This window comes from Ctenocephalides felis, unplaced genomic scaffold (genome assembly GCF_003426905.1).
Source record: "Ctenocephalides felis isolate EL2017-DRISC unplaced genomic scaffold, ASM342690v1 CF-g0.4_SCAFFOLD_01592, whole genome shotgun sequence".
NCBI lineage: Eukaryota > Metazoa > Arthropoda > Insecta > Siphonaptera > Pulicidae > Ctenocephalides > Ctenocephalides felis.
Window position 1 is genome coordinate 12,849 of NW_020537746.1, and position 16,384 is coordinate 29,232.

At 31.0% G+C, this 16,384-nt stretch overlaps 1 pseudogene; it reads right to left on the reverse strand.

Annotated features, from left to right (window-relative positions):
* The window catches only part of LOC113372118, a 33,509-nt pseudogene that overhangs the window by 12,809 nt on the left and 4,316 nt on the right, over window positions 1–16,384 (reverse strand).

Genomic DNA, 16,384 nt, shown 5'->3' on the forward strand with positions numbered 1-16,384 from the left:
TAAAGTCGTACTTCAAATATGACATGATCGGTTTGTCATTCTAATTAGTATTTAGAAATGAACCTTTATTAGAGAAATGAATTAATTGCTGATTAATAACTTCTTTATTAATTGTTCGCACAGTGGATTATGTTTAACAACGCCTAAACAAATATTGTTTTCGCAACTTTACTCATCATGTAATTGTGTTTGAAGAACTTCATGTAATCAAAATTAACATACACTCATTGACTGATGGTATTTTTTTTTTTTACTTATTCGCTAGCGATATAATCACATTCTTTGAACAACTGTAATATATGTCTTGCCTAAAAAATATTTTAATAACTTCAAAGATTTATAGAAACTACGAATGATATAGAAATAATTTCTAATCGATAAACTTACGTTTAGTACAGGGCACAAATGTTTAATTTGTTTTATTATTTTCAAGGAACAGGGTAAAATATTCCTCTGATTCAGGCATATTTCATTAAATCAAGATTTGTTCTACGATGTAACTTTAAAATGTTTATTTATCTATGCCGATTTCCTTGTTGATATCAGTTCGCATACAACGTTGATGCCGGTACGCATACAACGACAGATCTCTATTCACATACACGACGGCTAATCACAATCGACCCGTATAGAAATGATCTCATCGAGAACGAATGACGAACAGTTCGGGCGTAACGGACTTCCGTTGCATTTGTACGGATTGACACACTAGTCGCGCCGAAAGAAGTTTTACTTAAAAAATCCTCTAAAAGTTTTAGCTTTTAATATTAACATTTTTAGACAGTCTGCAATTCAATTAAAAGTTTCGTATATTCATTATCACTATATACTCTTGCGCCATCCGTGATAGCATTTGTGAATTCGAATATTAGGACGCTTAAAATATTTATAAAACAGTTAACCTCTAATTAAATCCGTGTGGACAGTTTAGCAAAATATTTATTCATCATGGCATTAATTTTGCAGAAAAATATTTATTTGATGATGGCACTCAGACAATAAGTAATAAATTGCCATCAAAATTACAAGTCCGCTATCACAGATGGTGCAAGATGATATAAGTTGATACAAAACTTTTAATTATATTGCGGCCTATCTAAATGCTAAAACTTTTAGAGAATTTTTGAAGTAAAAGTTCTTTAGGCGCGCCTAGGGTGTAAATCCGTACAAATGCAACGGAAGTGCGTTACGGCTGAGTCGAGTGCCAATGATTCGTCATGATATCATTTCTATACGGGTCGATTGTGATTATTCGTTGTGTATGTGAAAAGAGATCTGTCGTTGTATGCGTACCGATATCAACAAGGAAATCGGCATTGATAAATAAACATTTTAAAGTTGCATCGTAGTACAAATCTTGATTTAATGAAAAATGCCTGAACCAGAAGAATATGTTACCCTATTCCTTGAAAATAATAAAACAAATTAAACATTTGGGCCGTGAAAAAAAAATAACAAGCAGTCAATGAATGTATGTTAATTTTAACTACATAAAGTTCTGATAATCCACTGTGTGAACGAACATTATAGAATTTATTAATCAGCAATTACTTCATTTCTCTAATTAAGGTTCATTTCTAAATGCTAATTACAATGACAAACCGATCATGTCATATTTGAAGTATGACTTTGATTACATTATTGTTTTTAAATATTATACATATTTTAATGCTATTATAAATATATAATTTATAATTTATCATTATATAAATGTGTATAATGGTCATATATAATAAATGTGTGCATCACGAGTGTTACCATATTACTGATTTGGACGCATTTGAGCCTTTGGGAGCAAAGAAATTCGAAAATATCCATATTAAGGACCACCCTAGGACTATGATAAATGAATATGTTGATGACTCAAGTTTTAGGGAAATATGTATTAATATGCCCCATTAGCAAATTATAAATATTGGTATGTCTTGAGTATCAAAATAAAACTATGTGTGTGCGTTTACAGAGGCATGAATACATATTTTATATAGTCACAAAATAATTCATAAAACATGTATATTATATTTGTCCATTCGTCTGCAACAGGTCCAGCTCCTAAATTTTAAACTCATTAATTAATTAATATTTCTATAACACCTGTTACACGTAATCCAGTTAGATTAATTTAATTTAGCAAAGTAAAATTAGTAATTTTTCATCAGTTTGTTCCAGAGCATCTGTATAAACGCAATGAAAAAAATCACATTTAACAATAAATAAATTATATATTTCGTTCCATGCGTTTCTCAGTCGTTAAAAAATTAAAAGCTTCATTATTTATATACGTTTTAGCTCAGGCAGTTAGCACAATTTAGAAAGAATGCATATATGTATTTACAAAGAGGAAGAAAAAGACGTTGATGGATACTATGATACGACGTCAATATGCGAGATGCACTACGCAATCACCTATTTTGCACTAAATTTTTCTGCAAAGTATTATATAACAGACATACAAACACATTTGTACAACACAATCCAGTTATTTACAGACATCGAGGGAGTTTTGGTGAAATATTAACCAGTTAATGGAATAATAATTTATCATGACTAGGAATTTCAATACCGGGATTCCGAAATACCGAAAACCTGAGTCAGTTTTTTTTGTATAGGTCTCCGTTTATAAAAATTATAAGAAAATTATAAAAATTTAAATATTGTGGATCTTGATATCTTTATTAATTACTTTTATAAATCTTTTAAATCATTCGACTAAGATAGTTAATGAACAATGAAGATAATGAAGATAAAACTTACTTTCACAAAAGCAATATATATATCGCTTTTCATAAAAAATTATTAAATTAGTTTCTTAAAAAATGTGTGTGTGTATGTATGGATACAATTTTTCGTCACGTTTTCGGGCGCACGGATCAACCGATTTGAATGGTTAAAAAAAACATTCGATTCCTATTGATAGGGAGACGTGCTGATTAGTTTTTGGCAAAGGCAGGTCCAGCCGTTTCGGAGATAAATAGCAAAGAGTGCAGAAAATAGAAATGGAGTTTGAGAGAACAGAGTATTCGATTTGAATAATCTAAAAACCATTCAATTAGTAATGATTGGGAGAAGTGGTTGTTAGTTTTTGGAAGAGGCAGGACCAGCCATTTCAAAGATAAAGAGCTAAAATGTGCAAAATATTGCAGTTTTTGAGAGAGATAAGCATCCGATTTGAATTATTTAAAAAACTTTATTTGCAATTTCCAAAAAAAAATTTTTGAATATCGAAAATCCGAATATTTTCAAAATTTTAATTCGGTATGGAAATTTCCAGCAATTTGCTCAAGCCGCAATACCATACACCACTAGCTTTTAACTAAAAAAATGATTACTCTTTTAATGATATTTAAACAATAGAACATAAGTAAGGAAAATTTGTTTCTAAAAATTTAAATATAATTTCCTCACGGGAAGTTAAAAATAGGTGTACCGCAAGGGTACGTACAAAGATCATCTTTCCTTCTTATTTTCATAAATCGTCAAAAAAAAATTCCTTGTAACAGTTATTTACAAGAAAAATGGCCCTACCTATCTTCACCCAAAACTAATCAACACGATTTGCATTCAATATCTTTCTAACGGTTTTTAAATTAAGCAAAGTAGGCTTCTCATACAATTTTATTAAAATTATGATATAAAATTGCGAAAATTTTTGAGAGCCAATGTTAGATAAAATTTATTTTTAATTAAGATAATTATTACTTCACTAAGAATGTTTCAATAAGAAGACAAGTAAAGAAAATTTGTTTCTAAGAATTTAAATATAAAAATAGGTGTGCCGCAAGGATACGTGCAAAGACATTCTTCCATTTTTATTTTCATAAATAGCGTTATATTTTTAGTAAAATATCCGATAGTTTGGACTGAAAATTAAAAGAATTACCTTCGCTTGTGATTTTTTTTCCCGATGCGATTTTCAATTGATATCAGTGAAACAAACTTCTATCTTGACAAAAAAAATTATATATGATGCACTAAGTATATAATTATATACAATCAAATAAAATGACGTTGTAAAAATTTCTTATAAAATGTATATGACTAATGTACGTGTATACAAAGTCAATAAAAAAAACAATAAGAAAAAACTTCTTCTTTCTTTTATTTAAATTTCTTTAACTCTGAAGGCGCTTCCCAATAGTGTTTAATCCAAAATTCAATTAATTTTTATAATTGAAGCACTTTTTGCGGGCAATTAATGCAAAGTCGAAATCGAATTACATTGAATAGCTTTTAAATTTTTGAAATCGGTTCAGCCGTTTTTGAGAAAACGTCGACAACAAGCCAAATTTTCACATATATTTTATAATTTTGGTATCAAACGATTCAGAATATCTTGTAACACCGAGAAAATGTGAAATTAGCAAGTGGGATTTTTTCGTGCCAACAAACTCCTCTATTCGATAGAAGATCAAGAGACCGATTCTGCCTCACAACAGACCAATGTTATGGCAAGGCCATGTTTCGTTCCAACTTCCATACATTATGCTAATGAATCATACTGAATACTGTCAAAATGTCTTGTATTTGCTGTGCATTCTAGCTTTTTACACATAAACTGCAACGTCACTCGCATGTTATGAAGCTGAGTCAGAAAGACCCTGTTATCTAACATCATTTTTTTGGCATTTGTGCGCTTTCTAGGTCAGGGTTTCTATCGGACACCTGACTACACAGCCACCACATGGCTTTTGTCAATCAATATGGAAAGATCTTCATAACATAGCCTTGCCTTAACATAGGTCTGTTATGCGGCAGAATTGGTTCACAAATCTTATCAGACCTACATACTTTAAATGACTTAAAACGAGAAATAACGAATGTATTATTATACAATCAATTAACTAGTTAATAATCACCAATCATCAAACTCCATATATTTCATCCTCACCCATGCCACAATATATAATACTCCGACTATTCTAATCAAGTTAATAGAGAAGAAGAAAGAAGTTTTAGCAATATCTAGTAGGCAGCGCTGCATTTATATTCATAATTTGACTAATATTGTTTTCGCGTACGTGATATTCGAAGTGTTGAAGTTGACAATAGTGGGTACAAAATTGTCTCTCATCAGGACAGATCTGATGGCCTTCCAGTCCAGGGCACTCTCACCAAGAAGTAGACAGATCGATTCCAAAGCTAATTTAACGATGGCTGGAGGATTTGCCATAGAACGAACCTCCACCAGTTGTTGCTTCTTGATGGACTTTACAGCTTTATAATGTCGTAGAAAGTGTTATTTTGAAGTAAAATGCTTAATTACATATGTTGTATCCATTAGAAAAAATAATTAGTGTATACTGCCTTTTAGGACGTTCCTAACTTAGAAAAAGGTTCGTCATTGATCATTCAATATTTGAAAATGATGTAAAACTGTTTCATTTTAGAAGCAACAAAGATTGCCAAAATCTAATTTACACTTTACATTAATAATTCCGATTTAATGAGATACGTTTATATATGCATTATAAAAATATTTCTGCCTGATATAAATAAATCTACAATTTGAGCCGTTCAGTGCACACAGTGACTAACTCCAAAAAACAGAAAGTAGAGAAAGCGATGAAGTAATGCACATTGCTTTTAAAAATTCCTGTAATAATATAAGTTGGAAAATATAATGTAGAATGTATAAATACATATATAGCTTACATGTGACGGTTTATAAGGTTAATTACAGTAAATAGTGAGTAAATAATTATAATTCAAGTTAAAGATTTGATATGACTTGAGTTAATCAAGTTGTCAACTAAAAAAAAATAATAACCTAATCTTATATATTTGTCTTAAAGCATTTCATAAAAATAAATGTTAACTGTTGTAATATATTATTTATGATTAATCAGTAATTCTATAAATAATATTTTCTCTATCAGCTGTATTCTATGATGATTAGAATAATGTTTATCAATTTTTCGTAGTGGGGAGAATGAATTTTAGCAAGTCCTTTATGTCTCTCAATTTTTCCTTTTCAAAGTTCTAGCTTTATAATATAATAATGACTATTATATATATAATAAAGTATATTATTCAAACATTTTGGTCAACCTAGTACAGACTTTCTTATATTAATAGCTTTAAAATACGTTTTAAAAAATCTTCATTATAGACACATTTAAATTATATAAGATTGGCTTATATAAGATTTCTAACTTTATCCAGCGTATTTTAAGCAAATTTACAGGACACTCTGTAATGGTTACTTTCTGTTAGTGATTGTTCTAATGGCTTTGTTGATAAAAAATCTTCGTGGAATATTTGGATCAGCTAAAATGGATTCAATAATCTAGAGTCAATAGGTAATAGCTATTTCCACTGACCAGAAATTTCATTTCAATTGACTTAGCTCTTATTTCCGTATTTTAAACAAGTTTCAATAAACTTAAGACAGTTGTATATTTCTGTTTTGCCGGGTACACGAATTTTAGTATGTAAGTTTGTAACATCCTTGAGACTCTACAGTTTTTTGCCAAACAATCTTAGGGTTTATGTTTTTATCAAATTCTTATTTGTGACTCATGAAACCCGAAAACCGGTCCAGCCGGAACATATGCACTACAAAATGGAGTTAATCAAAATGTCTTCTGAAATAAATGACTTATTATTCAGAGGTCAAAAAAAAATTATGTTTCACAGTGTTTTTAATTTTTCAATTTTTATTATTCCGAAAAGTCTTATTATCACTAACAGTTATGATTACACTGAGTACTTTCGCACTAATATCTCAGTTTTTTCAAAAAATGGAGTTAGTCGATGTGTGCACTGAGCGGCTCAATTAATACAATAGGAATATTACAAAGGAGCAATGTAAATTTTCTATCCTACCTGTTTGGGCATCAATAACAGCCGGTTCGACTTTTTCTAAATCTGCCATGACATCCTTACGCTTTTCTTCAATTTGCACAGTTTGTTTAGAAAGTGCCACTTGAATTTCTTGAGACTGAACCTTCTTCTTTTCAGCTTCTTGCTGATCTTTCATCATTTGCTTCAACTTGGCATTGGCAGCATCGTTCTTGGCTTGCAATTCCTGAAAAAAAAAGAAAACGATATAAAATACCCCAGTCCCAAAAGAAAGTTGGTTTGATAAAGAAGGTAAGTAAGTAATAAGTGGTTTATGTAAAAACTAGTTGGTTTGGTATTTAGCCTTGAGGCAAGTTACATGAACTTCCCGATATGTTTAAATAATCGACATAATCAATAAAAAAATAAATTAATTTATGAGTCATTAAAAGTATTCCGAGTGGATTTATTACACATAATTGAAACGAACAAACACTTCGACTCGGAGTATTTTCTAAAAGCTAATTTTATATAATTGAACCAGTTTTCAGGACTTTAATGGTTTATTATGTTCAAGACCAAGTACTCTAACATTATACCAAGTAAATAGTCTAAGTTTAATTTTAACAAATGTCAAAAGAACTACTCATTTTCTCAAACTTTGTTGAATTTTAAAATCAAACTATTTGTCTTAAGGCCGTAATATTTCAGTAAGTTCTATAAGACCATGGTATATATCACTAAAAAAATCCATAAAAATCAGCTTAAATTTTTTTTTCAACAGTTAATTACAAAAAAAGGGCTCGGTAGATTTTCACAATATCCCAATTCCCAACCAATATCCTTCGAACAGTTTTTGATTTATTAAAATCGATTCGGTAGAATGAGCTTAAATGTGGACGAAAAGTTTAACACTTTTTTTCAAATTATAGAGAAACGGCTTGGCAGATCGTCGCACAAAACTGAGAAACGATAGTCCTCACCGAAATACATCAAATGGCTTTTAAATTTCTGAAATCGGTTAAGGCGTTTTTGAGAAAACGTCGATCAAAGATTTCATTTTGACAAATGTCAATAAAACGATACAAATTTTGCAAACTTTGACGAATTTTTAAAGCTAAACGAGTTGTCGTAGGGCCGTAATATTTTAGTATGACCTAGAAAACAATGGTATCTACCGTCAAAAAAAAAAATCATAAAAATCGTCGAATTTTTTTTTTAAAAAACTTTATTACAAGAAAACGGCCCGGCCGATCTTTACCAAAAACTAATCAGCACGATTCCCAACCAATATCTATCGAATGGTTTTTGAATTTTCAGAATCGATTCAGAATTGCGGGCTAAAACGTAAAAAGTAAAAAGATTTTTCACTTTTCTGCAATTTACAAAAAAAGGCCCTGCCGATCGCCGCACAAAACTCAGTCCTCAGATCCTCACGAACGATAGTCCTCAGCGAGATACATGGAATGGCTTTTAAATTTTTGAAATCGGTCCGGCCGTTTTTGGAGAAAACGTCGATTTACGGCAAAAAATCTGTTCACATACACACACACACACACATACTTTTTCCAATTTGGTCTCATTCGATTCAGAATGGCTTGAAACGTCGAGAAAACATAAAATTAGCGAATGGGATTTTTTGATGAAAACATAAACATCTCCTTCGGGAAGTTAAAAATTTTGGGCCATGTTAAAATTTCAAAAATCTATTATAAAAACCTAAATGTTAGTTGCACCAATAGTTATTCATTTTTATGCAACTTGCCATAAAGCATAGTGCCACTAACTATTTCTAATCACCTGTGATTTAACAGCAAGGCTCTTCTGCATCTCCTCAACTTGTTCCACGGTCTCTGCAATTTTATTAAGACCAACATTCAAATGCAACTGCTGTTCCTCCAAGTCGCTTCTCTTCTCAGAGTACAATTTTACGAAATGATGGATAAAGTCCAAATAATGCCTGCAAAAAACAAGAATGTATCAGAAGTCCTTTCCCAATTTGTTATTTACTATGTTTCTATTATCTACCTGGGTGTGATGGCAGCAGTACGTCCTCCCCGTTTTGCCAACCTGGCATTGGCCTTGTGCAAGGTCTGGTGGACATATACAAAAGCATTTACAACAGCATCACGATGGCTAACACAGGCTGGTAAAAGTGCACATGAAGCAGGGAAGAAGTCTGGTGCACGCCAGGATGAACGGTCCAAATCCACACGAGATGTGAATTCTTTGCCAACCTGAAATAACCAGATTATTGTTGTAAATAACAATATAGGTGATGTAAATGGAAAAAGGAGAGTGTTTGATTTGTACCTGAAACAGAGCACCATCACTCCAATCATCACCAACCCAGTTAAGAACACACCTATTGAAGAGAGCTGGTGATGTTGCAGCTCTGTCTTTCAAACCATCGGTCGAGGGATTCATTGTGAAGACAACGTGCAAGTTGCGCATGACTTGTCCAGTAAACCTGAAAAAAAACAAACATTAATTTTCTTATATATAAAACGGAGCTCTTGATAAAATGATCCGCTAAACTCGAAAACGGCTAAACCGATTTAACCAGTCTTAGTTTTGAAAAATTCGTGCTAATCAGTAGGTTGTCGGAATGGGTGAGAGAATATTTCAAAATCGCGTAGAAACTTTACATTTTTAATTTGAAATTTTTTTGTAGAAGCGTAATTTGAATAAAACAATGGACGGTGGCTAATACGTCAAATGTCAAATGCTTTTGACAAATGATGTTCAATTACGTTTAAATAGGAAGTTTTACGTGAATATTATTTAATTATGATTAAATTGTAGTAAGTAGTTTTGTTTGTAGTTTTATTTATACACAAAAACGTTATTAAACGGATCGCAAGTGTTACTAGAAACTCAAAATATCAACTTTTTTGAAATGTTTTATGAAAATGCACTTTTTGGCATATATTTCTCAAACACGGTGCTCTGAAAGATCTCATTTGTATAATTATATACTCATTGGTATTTATAAAACATTTTCTAGGTATATTTTTTTTTATTTAAATTCAGAACCTAAATTTGGTATCGATCAAAGTGACATTTTGTCGAATAACATTTTCCCAGTTATAATTTCCCAGAATTTATCGAAAAATATAGATAGTAATATAAAGGGGTCCGGGGTTAAAAAGATCCACCACCGATATGTCAAAAACCAAAAAAGTTGAGCATTGTATAACAACAATATTTGAAAGTAGAGGGAAAAAGATGCCTAACCAGCTATAACCTTGATTCTTATGACTTTGCTATCGGGGATAAATGGTAGTCTTTAAAAATCCATAATAAAAGTATTTTCTTCCGTTGGTAGTTTTTCACCATTGGTTAAAAATGTAATTATTTTGTAAAATACCTTTAAAATTAAAATAAGACATTAAACCTGCTTGCCACCTGGCCGTTCCAAATTATTCCGCCTATAAGGTAAAAAGGTCTAGAAAACAAATTTTTGAAAGACGGCAAAAAAGCACATTTCTGCAATGGTGAAGTAGCTGATAGTTTTACTGAACGTAGTCAGATAATAGTTCGTTTGAAATGTGTTTTTTGTTGTGATATAATTGGTTTGGTTTTTAAAATAAATTAATATTTGCTCAAAGTCAAATTGGACATTTGTACCTCGCCCTGCTTTACATATATACTTTTTATTAAATTTACTTTAATTCATCAAATGTTACTTGAAACTTTTCAAAAAGCAGGTCAAAGATGAATACTTAATTCATTTTCTATCTCACCTCGCAGAAATTTGATAATTTTGTATAATCTCAGTAGTATTATTTACAATTATACACAAAATCCCGAATCCAAAAAGAATCTGAAAAACTTAAAACGTAATCAACCAGTCGACAGACCAAAAATGACTTGGATCGGATTATACCATGTTTTCTATAGAAAGATCATAAAATTACCAGTTCGATTGTATTGACAAATTATAGAAAAACTTATGAGGTTTATTGTTTTTATAATAAACACTCATTGTATAGCATACAAACAACACATTCTTATATACTAGAAGTATTAATATTTTAGATTCTCCAGAAATTGTTTACAGTATATCTTACCTAGCAAAACAACGTTTGCCGGATCAGCTAGTAACAAATAAAACATTATCATATTTAATAATTCATATCAATTTACGCATTCGAGGTTACAAAAGAAATCTCAAAAGTCCTCGTCGTTCCGGTGCAAGCTAAAAAATTGGCACGAGGTCAAAGGTAAAAAATGTGAACGTTTCGCTATTTACAGCTAAATGGTCAGTTTTATCGCAAAATTATCTAAGACAAACTTGTAGAGCATAAAATTATCTCCAAGAAATGCATCAATACTTTTTTTCCTCAGAGCAACCGTTTTGAAGATATAGCACTTTGAAAAGTATGTTTAAACGCCACTTATGAGGTAGTATGCTTAGCGCGTTTTCTTACGTGCCCAGTAGGCCTATTGTAATTGTAACCTTCACCCTGATTTTAGGTTTAAATTTACCGGGCTAATAAGTATATATATATTCTATTTACCATTTATACAACTCCTCATTAGAATCGAGCATCAGTCCTTCCCTCTGAGCGCCTTCTTTACACTGTGTCATAAGAGTGGTGTACTCATCGCCTTCGAATAAACCAGGAACTTCACCATTGGCAAGTAAAGTATTCATACGTTCAAGGAAACCAGAATCCAGAACATTAGATTCGTCCAGAATAAACGCGATCTTCTCGTCTTTGCAACCTGATCGGCGCAAAACGCAACGTAGATCTTCATCGAAATCTTCACCCGTGTATTTGTTATGAACCTAAAAAAAAATAATATAATCATTATTAACACTGAACATTCCATAGCGGGTCAAATGACCCATTTTGAACTTTTGCATTGAAAATGCACATATAATTTCATTGCGTTTGCACATTTGACTTCATGACTTTTTTTAAGTAATTAAAGTACAGTTATATACAATTTTTTTTTCTTGTTTTGTTTTGTTTATTTTGAGTAATCCTTCTTGTATACCGATATCTACCCTAATGGGTCATTTGACCCGGAGAGAATTTTTTGGTTTATGAGATTGTCAAGTCATCTTTGTAGTCAGTAAGTTGCACATTCTTTTAAACACTGTTGCGTAAAGTAGTTCAACGAAAATAGCTCAGAATAATTTCAAAAAATATCAAACTTTAGATTGAAAATAGCTTTTTATTGTTAGATAAAGTGGCAGAAATTGAAAGTCTCGGTAAGTACCTAGCTTATATTTTATTTTGATAGCTATAGTAATACAGATTATTTTTTACCCAGAAAAATGTCGAAGCAAACAAGACATTACAAGTTCTTAGAAGATATAAATAATATTGGCAAAGAGTTTTCAGAAATTAGTGAAGATGAATTTTCTGAAAATGAAGATATATTGGTTGAAAATAAAAATGAGTTTGATTCAACAGATACCGACGATGAAGAATACAATGATAAACCTTTTCCTGAAACTGTTTCATATTACAATAAAACCAAATTTGGTGTAAACATGACCGATCAAATGGCGAAGAAATTTACTACAAAATCCAAGTCTTGACCTCTCCAAGTTTTTTTCAATATCCTTGATTTAGCTGGCATAAATGCCTGGATTTTGTACAAGCAAACGACAGGAGAAAATATCTCGCGAGATTTTCAAGCTAGCAGAAGAACTTGGCGCCGAATTTCGAGAAGTCCGTGAACAACCAAAACAAGAAACAAATACGAAAGTATCGTTGCCTAAGTCTACTACAGTTGCTTATAAACGTATGAGATGTCAAATAGAATACTGTAAAGAAAATAAAACCAACAAAATTTGCTCTAAATGTAAAAAATATGTTTGCGGAAAATGTACAATGGACACAATTATATGTAAAAAAAATGCGATTAACTATGAAATAAAATTTCTTATTTTTGCTTTTGTAATAGAAATGCTCAACATACTTTTTTGTTTAATTATAATAAATTTAATTTTTATTTTTATTTTCTTCCTAACATCCATATTTCATACATTCAAGCATGAAACAGAGTCGGGTCATTTGACCCGCTATGGTAGAATTAGGTATATATTAAGTCTTGGTATGATTAGTGTTAAAGTTAAACTTGGGGCTTTTTATTACTATTTATATTATTACCTTAATCTGGAATACAGAAAGGCCATTCATCCAGGCAACAAATCTGGACAAAGTAGTTTTACCAGCACCAGACACTCCAATAAGCAACAAATGACCCTGAGGTTGTCTAAAGATTCTATCGATACGCAAAACGTGTTCAAGAACTTCATCAAACAGAACCAATGGAACATCAAGTTCTTCCTCGTAGAAAATCTGGAAAGAAAACCTCATTTAGTATTTCTGCAACAAAAATATTGATAGTAGAGTTTATCGGGTTTCAAAAACCGTTTTTTTGGCGAAAATTATGGAAAAAAAAACGGTTTTTAGTGAAAAAAGTCGGTTTTCACTGTACAAAATGAAAAATAACAAATATAGCCAAATATAAAAGTTAGAGGAAAGCGTTTTGATTCTTGAAATCATATTGGTTCAATAGCATTTGATATCTTATTAGTCTGCAATGGTTCCCAGAAAGGTTTTGTATATATTAATTTCGATTTTTATACCAGTGTATATATTAATTTAAATCAGTGTGACTTCTTCTTAAAAAAGCAACTTCCTCTACTCAAACTAAAAAAAAAAAGAGTTTCAAACCCTAGAAGCCACAAATTAAAGAACAAAAAACTTAGAAATATTATATCAGGCTTTAAAAACAATTAAGCGTAATTTGGTCGCAAGTATGAGAGTATTTTCTATTTCAGGAAATTTTGTGAGTAAACAAAGGACATGTCTAAGTAGCAATTCGATAGACATTTTAAGTTTTTTTAAATCATATTTTATTAAACAAAAAATTAGAATGTTTAAAATTAATTAATTAAAATTGCTCGGAAAAGACCTATACAAGTTTAGCTTAATTGTTTTAAAACATAAATTGATATTACGAGTGTGTATCACCATGTATCTATTTTTTTTTTTAATTTTTAATTTAATGAATCTTTTTTATTTAAAAATGTATTATTTTTAATTTATTCAAAAACTTTCCTTTCACTACCATAAAAATATTTTTATTCTTATATGTGAAAATGATGCATGAATAACGAATAATTATTTTCAAAGTTATTTAATCCAGATAAACTAATATTTTTTAGTTTCTACTAATTAAAATTAAAACAATTTTGTTTACCATCTATAAAGTTGAACAATAAATAAATTCAGTCAAATACTGCTCTAAATTACACTAAATTTGCGGATAAATTACAGAATATTTGAGCAAAAATTTTATTTTCTATATAAAATTCGAAAACCGATTAAATCGTTTTTTTTTAGTGAAATTAAAATTCGAAAACCGATTTTCTGAAATGTCGGTTTTTGTATAAATCTCAATTGATAGTCTTCTTACCTTTAACCTAGCCTTAACGTATTCTCGTAACTCCTCCCTGTTAACAGGTACATAATGCTTGTGCAACCATTGGAGAACAATTGGGTCTCTCCAAAGCTTTGTGGGCATCAATACCCGGGAAGTGTTTCAGAGCCACAGCATCAATATTTCATTCGTCCACCTGCGTTCACTTTCTTCAACCAAACGATCTTGGAACAGACGTAAAGCCTCATGGCCCCATAAGCGCACAAGACCTTCCACGGGTAAAGCATCCAGAGGTCTGAGGGTAAAATTGACAATATTAAATTCCTAGTTCAATCACCAAAGTGTGTTATTCGATTAGTACCTTGATAGCTTCACAGATTCCTCGTACCCATCTGGTCATCTCACGAGGTGAATACACATAATGGGGTTGCATGTCTTGAGTGAACCGGTCTTGGGATGCTAAATAGAATTCTACCATGGCATTTGTTAAAGGTTCTGCGTATCCTTTGAGAGCTGGCATTAGTCTTAACATGGCTCTGCTAAATGTGCCATAGATCTAAAAAAATAAAAAAATTAGAGGACGTCCTTTGGAAAAAAAAATCACGAAATATTACACCAGGGAGAAAGGGGTATAGTAAGATATCACGTGTATATATTTATCACCTGATATTTCTTTTATTCTAAACCAGTGATTCCCAACCTTTTTTGGCCCCCGCCCCACTTGAGGCTTATAAAAACGTTATGCCCCCTTATACAATTTTTTTGCTCCTGAGAAAATGTGAAGGATAAATTTTAAGATGAAATCGCTATTAATATAAATTGTTATTAAACATCATAAGAAAAATTTCGGAATAAGCCAACAAACGAAAATTTCAAACTAATTTTATTACGTTTTTTCGAAATTTATTTAATGCAGTACTTAAGCTTATATAAAGATTTTATATTAGGTTCTAACTTTCTTAGCTTTTTCTTTTTAGAAATAAATTATAGCAAGTTTTTGTACATATGATTGAATTTGGGCATTTAGTTTCAGTTTCTTCAAAGCCATTTCTTAACGAATCTACTTAGTAGTTGACATTTTCTTAACTCAGAACGGAATTATATCTAAATTTATATATTTTTTTTAATAAATCTTTTTTGTTATAAGATTGCTAACTAAGTGCGCATATTTTTGTAGAAATTGGTAGTTATCGTTGGCAACTAAGTAAGTGCGCATTTTTGTTAGAAAATCAAAGCCAATTTTTTGCGTGGATTTAAATAACGTTGATCTGTATACCATTTTGATCGATGACCTTTTGTTACTTTCCAAGAAACATCATTATCCCAAGTTTATAAAACTACTAGTTTTTATTAGCAAAGACTGAATTAGGCACATTTGAGACCATCATGATTTTTTTTTAAATTCAAGGGTTTTAAATTAGATGGTTTGTGGTCAGGAATATTTGGTGGATGTGGAGCAAAATTTCAACCAACCAACCCAATAATTTTTAAACTTAAAAGATTATTGCTTTAATTAGGTTGTCCAAAACTTTAACTGGACAATCAGAACTGCATTGGGTGGAAAATCACCAGAATGACATTTTCAAAACCAACTTTACAACATAGCTGTTTTTAAGGCTTTGACACCATGAACAGCACCCATTTTTGGGAGAATCATTTTATCGTTTGCAGAAATAAAAATGCAAAATTTGACAAAAATGTTTGTTTTGATATTCCATCTTTCAACAAACGCTCTACAATAACCGATCAAAAAAGTATTTTTACTAATCGACAGCTAAATTTCTCACTATACAATACTACCTCAACCTCAACAAACCTAAAGAATATTTTGAAGCGATCTAAGAGTAAAAGCCGCACTTAGAGTCAACCTCGTACTATTTAAGGATACAATAAAAATTAGATTAATTCCATTTTTAGTTATAGTTACTGACAGCAAGTAAAAACTCACGTATTTACAATTTTTCCTCCCGCTTTTAAAGCCTTGTATGAAACTCTGTTGTGCATAAAGCTCGCAATTAACTTTAGTATTAAATATCACTTTTTTATGCATATTTCAAGTCGAGTCTTGTCACTGACCTTAAAGCACTTATGCCAAGCAGTCAGAAACTTGATTTACCTAATTTTTTGGTAATTTTCGTAAATTGAAATATAGAAGTTTACAATAATTAGTGAAGGGCTACTGGAACCGAGAGAA